The following is a 14,095-nucleotide window of genomic DNA, read 5'->3' on the forward strand; positions in this document are numbered from 1 at the left end:
ATTTTGCCATTCTCCATTATAGTTTACCTTTTTTTTTTTAAAAAAAAAAAAGCTACTTTCCATCAATTAATGAGAAAAGAAACTGCGCGATCATGAGATTGGAAACCGGTTGTCAAGCCTTTAGGTATGTGGCCCTGAAAGCAAAGTTATGGTTATGGCTCAAGCTCAGTTTCAGACCGGTGGGTCTGGCCCCCTTGATTCTGAGGGATAACTTTAAATTTCCATGGGAAGGGGAGATAGTGGAGGAAGTGCAGAAGTGCGGGTTGTCCTCCCTTTATATAGAGTCCATGACGTATAGCCACGCAAAGGCGGTGATCGCCCAAAGATTAAGGGATATTGCCAGACAGGAGGACATAGCCCGTGTGAAACCTGGGTTGTTTCTGGGGGAGCAGTTGTATCGGGCTGCTCCAGCTCGCTACCTGGCGGATATCCACTACGTGGAATACCGCAGACTATTTACTGCGGCTAGGCTGAATGTTCTTGACTCGGCGGTTCTGAAGGGAAGATATGGAGGAGTCCCATATGACCAGAGACTATGCCACTGTGCATTGGGTGAGGTAGAATCCATAGAGCACATTTTACTGAGCTGTCCCTTCTACAATGATTTAAGACAGTATCTTATAACTCCATACTTACCCCAGCTCAGTTCCCGACAAAGAGGAGAGCAGACAGCATATCTGCTAAATGAGTCTTCTGGGAAAACAACTTTGTCAGTGGCTAAATTCCTTTTCCTGGCACTCAAGTGTCGGAAATGTATAACTGAATGCTTTTATGTGGGTTATCTGTGAGAGGTCTAGTACTGTGGCCCTACCTTATCTATGTACCCCTATGATGTTATATTTTATAAGTATTGTGTTTTATTTCTGACTATCGGTCGAATAAAGGAAATTGAAAATTGAAAATGAGAAGGGCCATAGGGCAGGATTGTGGAAGGGTGCGGCCTGGAGAGGGGGGTTGCAGAGGGGGTGTGGCCTGGGGGAGAGTCCTGAGGACCAGACAGAGACCTTTTGAAGACTGCATTTGGCCCCGAGGCCTAAGGTTCCTCAGCTGTGGCCTAAAAGATGGTGGCAGCATGCATCAGGTGCACAGGCAGGTGGAGAAGGGCAGGAGAGCTAGGCAGCAAAATATCTAAACCACTTCTGTTGGGAAGATAAGTTGCTGATGGAAAATCAAGCATTGTTAGCCCGCTCCGTTTCCCTTGAATATTGAGCAATGTGAGCATTATTTCTTGTTGTAATGATTATGGATCAGGATGCCCGTGTGACTCCGAAGTATTAATGAAAATCCTTCCTACACACACCCCGTGCTAAAGGATAGGCTTTAATAACAAGAAATCCTCTAGCCTCCTTTTCTTTGAAGAAGACAGAGAGGCTGTTGCCACAAAGGGAAAAAACTAAAAGGAAGCTTTCATGTGCTAGCAGGGCAGTAACTTTTCTTAATGTGGGGCACTGTGAAACTAACTAGCTGATATCTATGATTATTAAAAAAGTTTACAATATAGAAGACTTTCTCGGTGGAGAGATTTAACTTTGGATGCAAGCTCTTTATGCTCATTTTGCGTTTATAACCTCGGCAGGAGGGAGCCTACTTCCCGTGGAGTTTATAATCATTTCAAGGGCAAATTGTGTGGCTTCGAGACACAATTGGTCAGGTGGGCTACTCGGCACTAGGAGAGGAAAGGACAGAGACTAATAAATGGGAATTAATGCATCACTGTGGGACATCTGCAAATATCCTTTTGCAGAAGATTCTGCACAGACCCATTTGCAGGGAAATACAGCATCCTAGATCAGCAAGGCAGTGAACGGTCTAAATTGCTCAGCGTCCGTCCTCCCTACACATTCATTTTATTTTTACATTTGTATACCACCTTTACTTTCCAAGGAGCTGAAGGTGGTATATATGGTTCTTCTCCCTATTTCATCCTCACAACAACCCTGTGAGGTAAGTTAGGCTAAGAGATGGTGACTGGCCCAAGGTCACCCGGTGAGCTTCATGGCTGAGTGGGAGTTCAAACCCAGGTCTCCCAGCCAATACTCTAACCATTACACTACCCTGGCTCCCAATCCCACATGCTGTTGTAGGATTAAGAGGTTGGACAAGGGAAGGTGAATGGTGCTAGAAGCTCTGCTCCAAGTCCAATATTGTCTAGATAACTGATGATCTGTTTCTTTGCCCAGAACTATTGCCCTGTTGGTGTGAAATTTCGGCTACCGTATTTGCTATATCTTTGCACTTGTGCTTCGAGCCCCAAAACCCATCCCCCATGGAAATAAAGACACAATGGAGACAGAATTTAGCTTAAATGTTAATGGGCATATTTTGGCTGCAACTTTATTAAAATACACAAATGTGACTGGTATTGGCTTAGGCATTGGTATCAAACTATATCTGACTCCTGCCCCACCCTGCTGAAGCCTGGAAGGGTAAAAAAACCATCAGGGGGATCTCCGTCAGTGTATATTGACTGGTGCTCACCCCTGGGGTTCCTGGGGGTCCTGGCATGGCCCTAGCCCCTCTCCGGGCTTCGGATGAGATCCAGACCCCCAGATTCCTTTAATGGAATATCCTATTCATTGGAGGGGCAGGTGATGGCCACACCTCCCCTCCCCACATTCCCCTAAACCAATGCCTAACCGCCAAACCTTACAAAGTCATGACAATTGCTAAGAGGTAGGCAAAAACCAAGTGGCCACAGCCAATCTGCCACATTGGAAAAAAAATTCCTACCCGGCCCCCATTCCAAAATAGGCAACCAACCAAAGTCCAAAGCAAGGCCAAACACAACCTAATTAACGGGTGGGTGGGTGTTCCTACGTCCCTACGTCACACTGCCAAATAAATACCCCCAACCCCCAACCTTGCCACGCTGCTGATTGGCTGAAGACCATTGGCATAACTGTGGCACCACTGGCTTCGAGGGGGGCAAGCCCCGCCCACAAGCTGGTTAGGGAAGTGTTTCAGGGCCGAGCACAACATGGACCCTCTGTTAGGAGGATCCAACTTGTAACTTGTCTGTGGGTGGGTTTTAAAATGAAGAAAGTTGGTCAGGCCTGTTGACCAGCTCTGTTCATGTTTTCCTTTGATTAGGGAAAGTGTGTCAGATTTTCCTTAAGTTTTCTGAATTGAGTAGGTGACATATCTTTCCCCATCCCAGATAAATATTGTGTAATATATGTGTGTAAAAGGGAACAAAGGGGGCAGAGTGTAGTGGCAGTCAGAGAAAAGGCCCAGGGAGAGAACTGAGCTGAGTGTAGCAGATTGGGAGTGGAATGAGTTGCACGCTGGAGGAAGGTTAATACCAATACCAAGGCCTTTGAAAATAAATTATTTTATTATTGTGGTTGTTTGGGGCACATCACTAAAAGAATCTGGAACAACTAACAGAAAAATAATAATGGGAGAAGGCTGTAACCAGTGGCATAAAAATGTTGTTTATACTGTCTCCCCCCCTCTTTTCTGAAAGAAAAATACCACAGAAAATGCTACCAAAGATCAGGGATATTTTTTGTTATTATGCCTTTGGTAGTAGAAGAAAAAGAATGCTATCCTGAAACTGAGAATAGGATACAGTAGGGTATGTGTGGTGACTATTTGTCTTCATTTTCCTTCTCTCAAGCATGTTCAAGGCAGCAAGATGTGTGACTTTTGAGTTCAACCTCTTTATGTGCTGGTGAAAAACCAGTATAGATAAATTAAGGCACTTCAGTGTGAATCTCTTCATTTCATCATCACTTCAGTTTGCAAGATATAGGAGAGATTACAGTTTCAGAGACACTTGGAAAGGAGATTTTATAGCCATGCATGAGTGACACAGAGAAGAGATTAAGAGGGTACATCCATTATCAGCAACCAGTTTAGTTTATAACTTCAGGATAAAGGATGCTTTCAGGCTGAAATATTACATGTTGGGGATTATTATTTTTATTATTATCATTATTAGACATTCATTTTATTTTACTTAAAGCATTCATACCTCGCCCTCTGGCCAAAATAGCTCCCAAACAGAGTACAAAAATCAATAGTAAGATCAGTTCTGGATGACCCATCAACCAAAGTCCTCTGGGTGGTTGACAAAAACCAATAAAGTACAGAATACAACAGTCACCACAAACATATTAGCTATATATAAAGTTCCCCGCACCCTTGCATCTTGTCCAGAGTGGTTCCACCCACAGGAAGACCATTTTGATGTTGCTCTTTCAGCAGCAACCTGTTGAAGCCAGTCAGGTCACACATTAATTTCATACATTAAATTAATAAAAGTCTAGTAATGTAGCAAACAGCTACATTTATCTTCCACGGTGTGATTAACAGTTCTGGCCTGGATTCAGTGTTATCTGACTTCCAGTGCAAGTGCTGTTGCATTAGTGTGAGGGCAAAAATAAAGGTTGCAGAACATGAAATGTCGTACAACTGTTGCGCTGGTGGGATGATGTTGCGAAGCATTGGGACTTCTGTTGCACAACCAGTCATGAGAACTCATGGGGCTTTCTGCTCCTTCTCTTGGACAAACCACTCCACTAGCACACTGCTAAGTGACTTTAAATTAGCACAATGTTGAATTCCTGCCCATGTGTAGAATGTGCTGTGTTAAACATGGAAAATATTTTGGGGGGTGTTGGTTATATGACACAGGAATTGTACTGGTCCTGTTTGGCATGTATGTGGAGAGCACTGATCTTTTGTTTGCCACTCATCATCTATTGTTGCGTACATAGACATTTTATTTTCAAACGGAAACACCACTCTTCTCTTTTCAGAAGGAAATGAAGCCTACAAAGGGCTCCTAACTTGTCATCACTCTGAAAAGAGAAGACCATTATAATAATCATCATCTCATAATGTAATACAGTATTTAATTTAGTTGCCTAATTATTTTGAATCATACTTTATTATTAAATCATTTATCTTTATAATCTTTAATGAAGGATGTAATGAACTCAATACATACAGTGTGCCATTTTAAAATTAGTTATAATCCAAAATTCTTAGCTCTTCATTTTAGCATATCTGGCTTCAGGAGAAAAATATGTTCATCATCTATGCATTTGGACAAATGTCTACAATTTGGTGAACACTGGTAATCCCAAATGAATTTTGTAAATAGAAGAAAATGCTGTGGTTCATTTTGGTGTATACACCAGTGGATCAACACAACATTCACAAGGGGGACTCTTGGATATTTGCAACATTTGCTTGGATTTGGTCAACATTTTCTTGTGAATATTAACATTAGCAAATATTGGACATTCACTGCAATGAAAACATTTATTAGGAAGGTGCAGTAACTAAGCATTTCACCATGATCTTACAGGCTACAATTGGAGACCTGAAGATTTGCACAAAAAGCCATTCATGAGCTAATGATTTATTTGAGCCACTCTTCAGCCAAAGGTTGCAGAGTGGCTCATAAGAAGTTGGAAACAAAAATGAAAAATCAGTAAAAATACTGGTTTGGGCAAAGGTTCTCCTGTGGCCTTTGCTAGTGTTATCTCTTTATACTACCAGTATTTAGGAAGCCCAAGACTACTGGATCACTCCCTATAGACAGTAAATACACTTCAACAAAGCAAACAGCTGAAATAGTTTCCGTGGGTTCAGTATTGGCTTTGTACCAAAGGAAGATCTGAATACATGTTTCATTTTTATTTATAAAGTTTATTAATAAATGCAATATGTTCCTCTAAGTAACAACAGACAAATATCAAAGTACAGAGAAGCCTAAAATAAGCAGAGCTGGTTCTTAAACATTTCTTGTTGCAATGTTTTAGATCTTAAGCTTAGTTTCCAACCACTTGCCTGCACCTGTGTTAGCTGGTAAACTTTGATATGGAGCTGCATAAGGCTCAATATTATGTTGCGGATGAGGGCCAACAGACTGAAGCTGAATTCTGCAGACAGAAAAATTAGGGGTAAGTGGTTCCTAGATTCAAGAATTGGGGAGTTTGCCTCACCTCCTGAAAACAGGAAAGAGGAGGGACACACTTGGAGAAGAGGATCAACAGACAAACAAGGTATGTTTCTATGGGAGTTGCTGTTCTTTTAGGCAGCTTGAATTTCAGATTTCAGTTTAGGTTTTTGGAAATCATTAAATAAAAATATTCTTTTTCATACTTACTATAACAATCATTAACAAATTAAAACAGGGGAACTCCCATTTAAGATAGAAATATCATAAAATGTTGGAGAACCTTTGGCCCTCTAAGTATGGTGGGAGTACAACTCTCAGCATCCCTAACCTTTGGCCATTCTGGTTGGGGGTGATGGAAATTGGGATCCAATAGCATCTGGAGGGCCACACTGGTTTCTCAGCCCTCATCTATGTGAAGCGAATTATTTGATGCATCATCTTGCAGCGAGTGAAGTACAGTAATCACTCATTTACTTCACTGGAACCTAAGCTCAGTCTACTTGAGTTACTTTGCATTGTACTTCTAGAGTTGTGTGAGCTGACCCTCAGACTCAGAAGAAATCACCTCTTCTGAGCAAACCTTTGAACATCAAATGTATTTCCTGCTTTTATTTAGCTCTGTCAAAAAAGAACTTATCACACACACACACACACACACACACACACACACACACACAAAGCCCTTGAAGTAGTTTACCCCTGTCTCCCTTTGTCTGGAAGATTGGCAATGGTCTAGTGGAGCTGACAATGTACTTTCAAATTAGGCATGGGCTAGTGATAATTGTTAATGATTGAATGTCAATGGACGGGGGAAGTAAAATCCATTGAGAAGCACATGGGTGCTATTTGCAAGTGCCACTTATGCTGACAAGAGATTCGGATTTTCACATACGAAAGGCGAATTAAATTATGCTAAGTATATGGTTATTTAATTAGCGTGAACTAAATATCTCATAGCATGGGAGTAAATAAAGTTTGCTTTATTGTTTTCTGACTTTAGATACAAATGCCATTTGCTTCCCCTCCATCAATATTAGTGCGATCTAAACTGTGGTTTATGTTGACACTATTGTGTGTTTAATGAACTCCTATCAAATATGCATAGCAAATAAATGCTATGTTCCATGTAAACCCCATTACAAGCCCTTTCTCACTCACACATACGCACAGTTGCTTGCTGCTCGAGTATATTAAGAACCCTTCAAAATATACTTATATTTGGTTCTTTAACGTCCATATCACTTTAATGTAACTAAATCTTGGTCCATTCCCATATCTCCCACTGATGTGAAAGAGAAATCAATATGTTTAGAAGTTCTGCTGCGGTAATGGGCAGTGCTGCTGCTTTCAAAATTCAGCCCAGAACATCACCTGGACTTGTCTGCTGAGAAAGTAGGTTTGTGGCAGAACAGATTAGACCTCTCTAAAAATCCTTGTCTAACTACCCAGGCAGAGCACATTGATGACATTGCTTCTGATGGAGCCAAGAAAAATCCAGGCTGGCAGAGGAACCAAACTGCCTCCTTACATTTGCATAACTAAAGGCATCTTACGGAGGAGAGAGGTGCACAGGGCTACATATAAGGAGCATTCCAATTGTATCAAATCATCACCCCAACACAGGGCTGTTGGTCTGTGTCAGATGATTGGCATTTGGACTCAGACGTTGGGCCCAATTCACCACAGACGCTAGAGCGCGGGCATTTTTCAACATGACAGTGCAAATATTTAGAATGCTAGAACGGCAGAGACAGCCTCTGCTATTAAGGATCATTGTGTTTTCACAAGTAATACTGTAAAAAAATGTTTCCGTCTCTTAGGAATAGGTGAGACAGAAAGTGGGAAAGAGGCAGGGCTTTTTTCCAGCCAGAACTCACTGGAACCAGCACCACATAAGTGGGTGCCATTGCCAATATAAGAGAACAAGGGAGTTCCGGCACCTCTTTTTCTAGATTTTTTTTTAAATACTAGAAATTTAAATGGAAGGTGGAAGTCAGGGGAGTGACTCAGAAAGGAGTTCCCCCAGTCAGCTGACCATGATGTGAGTGGAGAACATCATAAGTTTGGGGGCCAGGCAAGATCTTTAAGACAGGGAGAATTCCCTTAACCAGCTTTTACCTACTTTTTATTTTGGGATGTGGTGCTGGAAGCACTCTTTCTATCTGCTGGAAAAGCCTCTTATCCAGTGAAGAGATCTCACCAGTAGAAAAGAGAAATAGGTGATTTTTGGCAATTGTCCTTTCCTCCTGTAGCACTTGGCCACTGAGGTTTAGGGGACATCAAGGAACAGTGTGGATGGCGTTGCTGGGAGTTTCAGCAGGGAGGAGAAACTGGCCAAAATGCCTTCCCCTTTCTCTTCAACTATCCCAAGTAGTTCTATGCAGGAGACAGCAAACTCTACAACCAATATTTGTAGTGAAATGTAACCCACCCTGGTTTATTGTATTCAAAAGCCAGATAACGATCAGCTGAGTAGATTAACACAGCCTTTTTGTTCTTGTGTCTCCTCTCATTAGCTTCAAATGGCCCTTAAAATAAGGCACTTCAGGGAAAATTGCAGCCCCTGTGAGTGGGGCATAATCTGAAGTGACCGAAAAACCCACACATTTGTAACTACTAGCCTTGGATACTTTCACTTTGCTAGCTGAAGTGTTCTGTGTCTTTCTGAAGCTGCATGTTTGTTCATATTAATGGGTGCCTGTTCAATAAAAGATATTGACACCCCATCTGTTTTCTGTTTGTTGATGAATGGAATGGCAGCGTTCATTCTAAGGGAGAGGGCAATTCATAAATTCTCTTCCTCACGCTTCTGCCATGTAAATATGTAATAGATGAACAGGTCATGAGCTCCTGTTCATCATATCTTTTGCAAGGAATCTTTGATCCACAAGGACTATCACAATGATATTTTGTGGGGGGAGGGGGGGTAACCAAATAAACTGCTGCCCCTTTATTTGTATTTGGTAACCTCAAGAGTTGGGTGAGAAAGCACACACATACAAACAACTGGTTCCTTAGCTCAACAGACTTTGAAATGAATACTTGTTTCCTCCCATCTTCAGCTCCGGGTATTTTATAAAGCAGTTTTGAGTCTAGTCTGCTTCATAATTCAGTATGGAACGTCTTTATACACCGCTGACAGTAATACAACTCATTTTGGGTGATTAACTTAACCTCCAGTACTACAAGTGCCTGCTTACATTAGCATATCTTTCAAGGAATAGTTGCAATGTGAGAAAATTGCCCGTAGGATTATTTGCAACTAGGAACCTGTGAAATGTAAAATAAAATTGAAGACTATAAAGTAAAACATCAAAGGCACCTAAAATATTAATAGCCAGTACTCAAAAAAAAAAAAGTAATTTAGAAGATTGTGTGAAGAAGTGAAAATTACTAATTTAAAAACAGATAGGGTTGGATAAAATAAAGGACAAACAATAGATCATGTAGATTTGCTTTGAACATAATATGAAATGAACATAAGAGGTAACAGCAGCCTTATCAGTTGAAAAAGGCTTGAGTTTAATATGCTGAACCAACATGGCAACCAGATCTGTATTAAGTACAAAAGCAAAGCAGACTTTGTCTTGTTTATGCTACACAATTGAGGAAAGAAAGAGGATTGGGGGAGGGTGGGGGAGAGCCATATTCTGCACTCTAATTAAAATGTACCCAGTGCTTGGTGGCAAAGGATATCCCCCCTTTTCTTTTATCAAGACATCTTGCCAAATGAAAGTTATTGCAAAGCCTGCTTCCTCTGTTCTTTCTGCACAGTATTATTTCAGAGAAAAGGCAGCCATAAAAAAAAAAAGACTCACTGCCACGTTTAACAGAAGCTCCTGGATATAAACCAGTCGAGTTCAATTTTGGATTTGCAGTGCAAACTCTTTGCAAGTAAGTCTCCCTAAATTCAATGGGGCTTACTCTCAAAGCGTGTAAAAGAACTGCAGCTGGAAAAAATAAGGCAATAATGTCAGTTTGCCTGGGTTATCTATGGGCCAGGTCAAAACTGCTTGGTTCTAGATAGCTAGGGGGGCTGTACAGAGAGGTCCATGATGGGTCAGGTGATAGCACTGTTCTAGCAACCCTGTTGAGGACTGGTGTTTCAAAGACAAAATACCACAGCTGTCTTCTCCACCCAGTGGCAGCATTCACTTCTCAAAGATGTTGTCCCAAACAATGTTTCACTCTCAGATTTTGGCAGAAAGAGATAGGCTAGATCACATGTACCGACACACAGTAATGTTTCATCAAAGCAGGGTCTTAAAGTTCTCTGTATCCAATCTCCAACGAGAAATAAATTCTGATGGAAGCTCCTGTGGGGATGAACCCTCTACCTTGTGGTTATGTTGGGTCAAAAGTTGAGATGAAAGCAACTATTTCTTAAACCACATTATTTCTTACTATGCATTTTTGTCCTAATGATTATCCAGCGCTCTTCAATATCATCTATTTATCTATCTAGTTACCTAGCAGAGATATATAGCCTGTCAATTGTACCTGCCTATGCTGCAATGCTGCATGCAAACTGTGGGAATCACAACCCTAGTTTTCTTGGTCTGTATTATTATTTACTTTATGAGGCCTTCTCAACCGATAAATAGATGCGACAGGATTCATACATTCCGGGATGATGTGTAAGAGGGGGAGGGGAGGAGGGGGAGTAAACAACACTCTTGCCACTTCGCCCCCACAACTACATTTTGAATTTAAGGGGGGGGGATATGGCTCTTTGACAGTGACCCATGTATCAGATGATTAGTGGAAACTGACTGGAATGACAAATAATAGAAAGACTTGCTCTCTCAGACATCACATTAAGAGACTATTTGACTGGAGCTGTTTTAATGAATTAGACACTTTTCACTCTAAATTAAACTAAAATGTGTAGAGAGAAGGAAACTATTTTTCTACTTAATGCAACATGGCTCAATTCCCTGGTTATACTTTTACATAAGCCATACAGTTTGATTCTTTGGCCATTTTCTTTTTCAACACATTTTGTGTTGTTCTGCGAGTACCTTGGATCCTGGCCTAATTGAATCCATTGAGGTTAGCACTGTTTTGCTTTAAAATAGAACATAGGGATTGACAACCTTTTTTTACTGTAATGTTTTGTATGTTGTTAACAAGCTATTGCTGTGCATTGTTTCATAATGCTACTGTGTCATAGTCTTGCTCATTGCATATCATTATCTTATTTGAATATAATAAGTGCAGCATGCAGAATACTCACAAGAGAAAATTGGATGCCAATTACAAATATTTGACAGTGACCTGTATATCTGTAGTCCTGATGCATGAATGAAAGTTTATAGCATACAAACCTACAAAACGAACTTACCTGTCATCTCATCCCACAAAAGTTCCATAAAATGCTGCACTTTCAGATTATCAGTGAATATAACTTTATTTGCTTGTTTCTAAAAATAAAATTTAAAAATGTACAAATTTAAGTGTCCCCATCAGAAGTGACCTCTCGTTTTTTTACCAATAGGAAACTTAGTTCTAGAAGAAAAAGAGGGCTGTGATGTGAACATTGTTCTAGCATGAAGAACTGAGAAATGGACAAATCTTGCTGAAGTCAAAGTTGCTTAGGAAAACCCTATTGCAGATATAAATATTATGCAGTTTGAAGCGACTAGATGAATGGAAACTGACTCCTTTTGGAAATAAAACATTGTCAAGCCCCGTAAGTTTAATTAAAGCTTTATTTGCAGAACTTTCTTCAAAACAAAATAAAAACATCAAAGATACATTCATATATTTCCATAAGACATTTTGCTGCACATTGTGCACAGGCTCAGTATCTTAGAAAATATGAAATACTCCAAACAGACCTATAAGCAAAGGTGTCTATCTCTCTATAACCTCCATTAGTCTGGAGCTGTTTACCTGAAGAGTCATTTACATCCTTACTCTCACAGAACCTTGGAACAAAGATCTCCAGCCGCCACCCTTCCAAGATGGCAAATTCAATTCAATACCGCTCATGTGATCTAAGGTTAAAAGACCATGTCGTTTCTAACTGAGAATAATAATAGTCGATTATCGAGCCATCAAGGCAGCTCAGAGAGCCCTTTTTATTTTAATTTAGCCTGGGTATATGGTGGTATATAAATTCAATAAATAAGGATAAGAATAGTATGCCAATGGAATCTTCCATGCTAAAGCTTTTTACCAATACACACAGGCATTCCAGTTTCAATGTGAAGTAAACCAATTATTCTTAACAAAAACCAACGTTTCAATATGAGCTTGAATCCAAAGGCACTTTAACATGCAGAGCAGCCCCTCTGAATTCTGTTGACATTCAGCTCATTCAACAGTCCTCCCATGCCTTATCCAACACCTTTCCAGAAGACCCCTTGACCCTCAGCAAGTTTTGTGGGGAGCAAGGGTCTGTCACAGGGAAGAGAAGCATGTGAAGTCCCAATTGCTTGAGCAGAGTAGCAGACTTCTGTTTGATCTTCTCTGCATCAACCCTAATGGTTTAATTAACATTTATTGACTTGGCAGTTGACAATATTTTAGACCTTTTTATATATCCCCATGATATAATCTTCTGCATGGCTTGAACCATTGCTTCTGAATCAAAAAGCACTTCTTTTGGAACTGACTGCAGAATCTGAGGCTATGTGTCTGATAACAAATTACTGAACAAAAAATCCCTCAGTGCAGAAGCACAGTTAAAAGATTATTTATGTGAATAGCTATATTTTGTTTTTGAATGGGCATGATTTCTAAAGAAGCTTTTAGATAGGCAATCTACCTGTGAGGACTTGCTAAGACAAGTGGGGAAGGCATTCTTTAGACAATTATCAACACACTCCACTCATAATGGGCTAGTCAACCGGCATTCAGCTGTGCCTAGATATAGTTCTCAAAGTTGGTCTTAAATAGGTGGGGCCATTCTTGTTTGGAAATTATTCATTCTGTTGGGATGTGCTCCCACAATTCAGCAGGGACACTGATCTCTGCATAAAACCAGAGAGTGTCCCCTTCAATTGTATGAAATGGCATTCTATTGATATTTTCATAATCTTCTTAGAATTGCTATTTCTTTCATTTTGTAGATATGAAAAGACCGCAGGGCAACTTTACACCCATAAAATGAGAACGAATTAATCCCTGGCAACATAATATATTCTTAACCAGTTTTCCAGTGGCTGTGGAAGCCCACAAGTTATTCCTCAGAATTTTCAGCAAAGTGAGATGGCAGTAGCAGTGATTATTGGGATTATTGGCATAATGATACGTTGGACAGTAGTGTGGGGAAGCACATTGTCACAAAGCTGTTTAGAACTTTACTGCAAGTTTCCTTGGCATTTTTTACATATCAGAATCTGGAGTAGTTATGACTCCAAAGTTCCATGTAAAAATTGAGTTCTACCACGTTCCTTCAGTCAGAGTTTGCTCTGACAGCCGCGGAACATTAACAAGTCCCATCGCCTCTAAAGGGACATGCTCTGCTATAGGCAAAGTTTGTAGCAGCAAGGAGCCTCACATGATAAGAACTCGTGGCTATGAGAGTCTGGACGACCTGTTTTTTTATCTTCTTAAAAGGCGGCGGGGGCAGGGGGGGCGGGGAAGAACCTGTTAGCAGTGCTACAGTCCCCAAACTGCCTTGTAAATATATTTATTTACCTTTCGTATTGCCAAGTGGATTTTTAAAAATCACCTTAATATCTGTATGGAAATGGGACAGGATAGATTTGGTCTTCTTCTCATGCAGAACTGGGATGGACTGGACTTTAATAGGTCCATCTACCATTCCAAGTTATGATCTAGGTTTTACTCAGGACTCTCTCTCTCTCTCTCAATCCCTTTGCCCACAAGCTAGCCCTGCTGAGACAACCATGAAAGATTCTGGTAGGTCTCAATATACATACAGTGGTACCTCGGGTTAAGAACTTAATTTGTTCTGGAGGTCCGTTCTTAACCCGAATCTGTTCTTAACCTGAGGTACCACTTTAGCTAATGGGGCCTCCTGCTGCTGCCGCGCCGCTGCCATGCGATTTCTGTTCTCATCCTGAAATAAAGTTCATAACCCGAGGAACTATTTCTGGGTCAGCGGAGCCTGTAACCTGAAGCATCTGTTTACAGGTCTGTGAGCAGGCACAAGGGGCAGCACCTTCATAAGGTGGATTGGGCCTTTTCCCTCTTGGCAGTGCCAACTTC

This window comes from Podarcis melisellensis (assembly GCF_964234715.1).
Source record: "Podarcis melisellensis genome assembly, chromosome: 6".
Lineage (NCBI taxonomy): Eukaryota > Metazoa > Chordata > Lepidosauria > Squamata > Lacertidae > Podarcis > Podarcis melisellensis.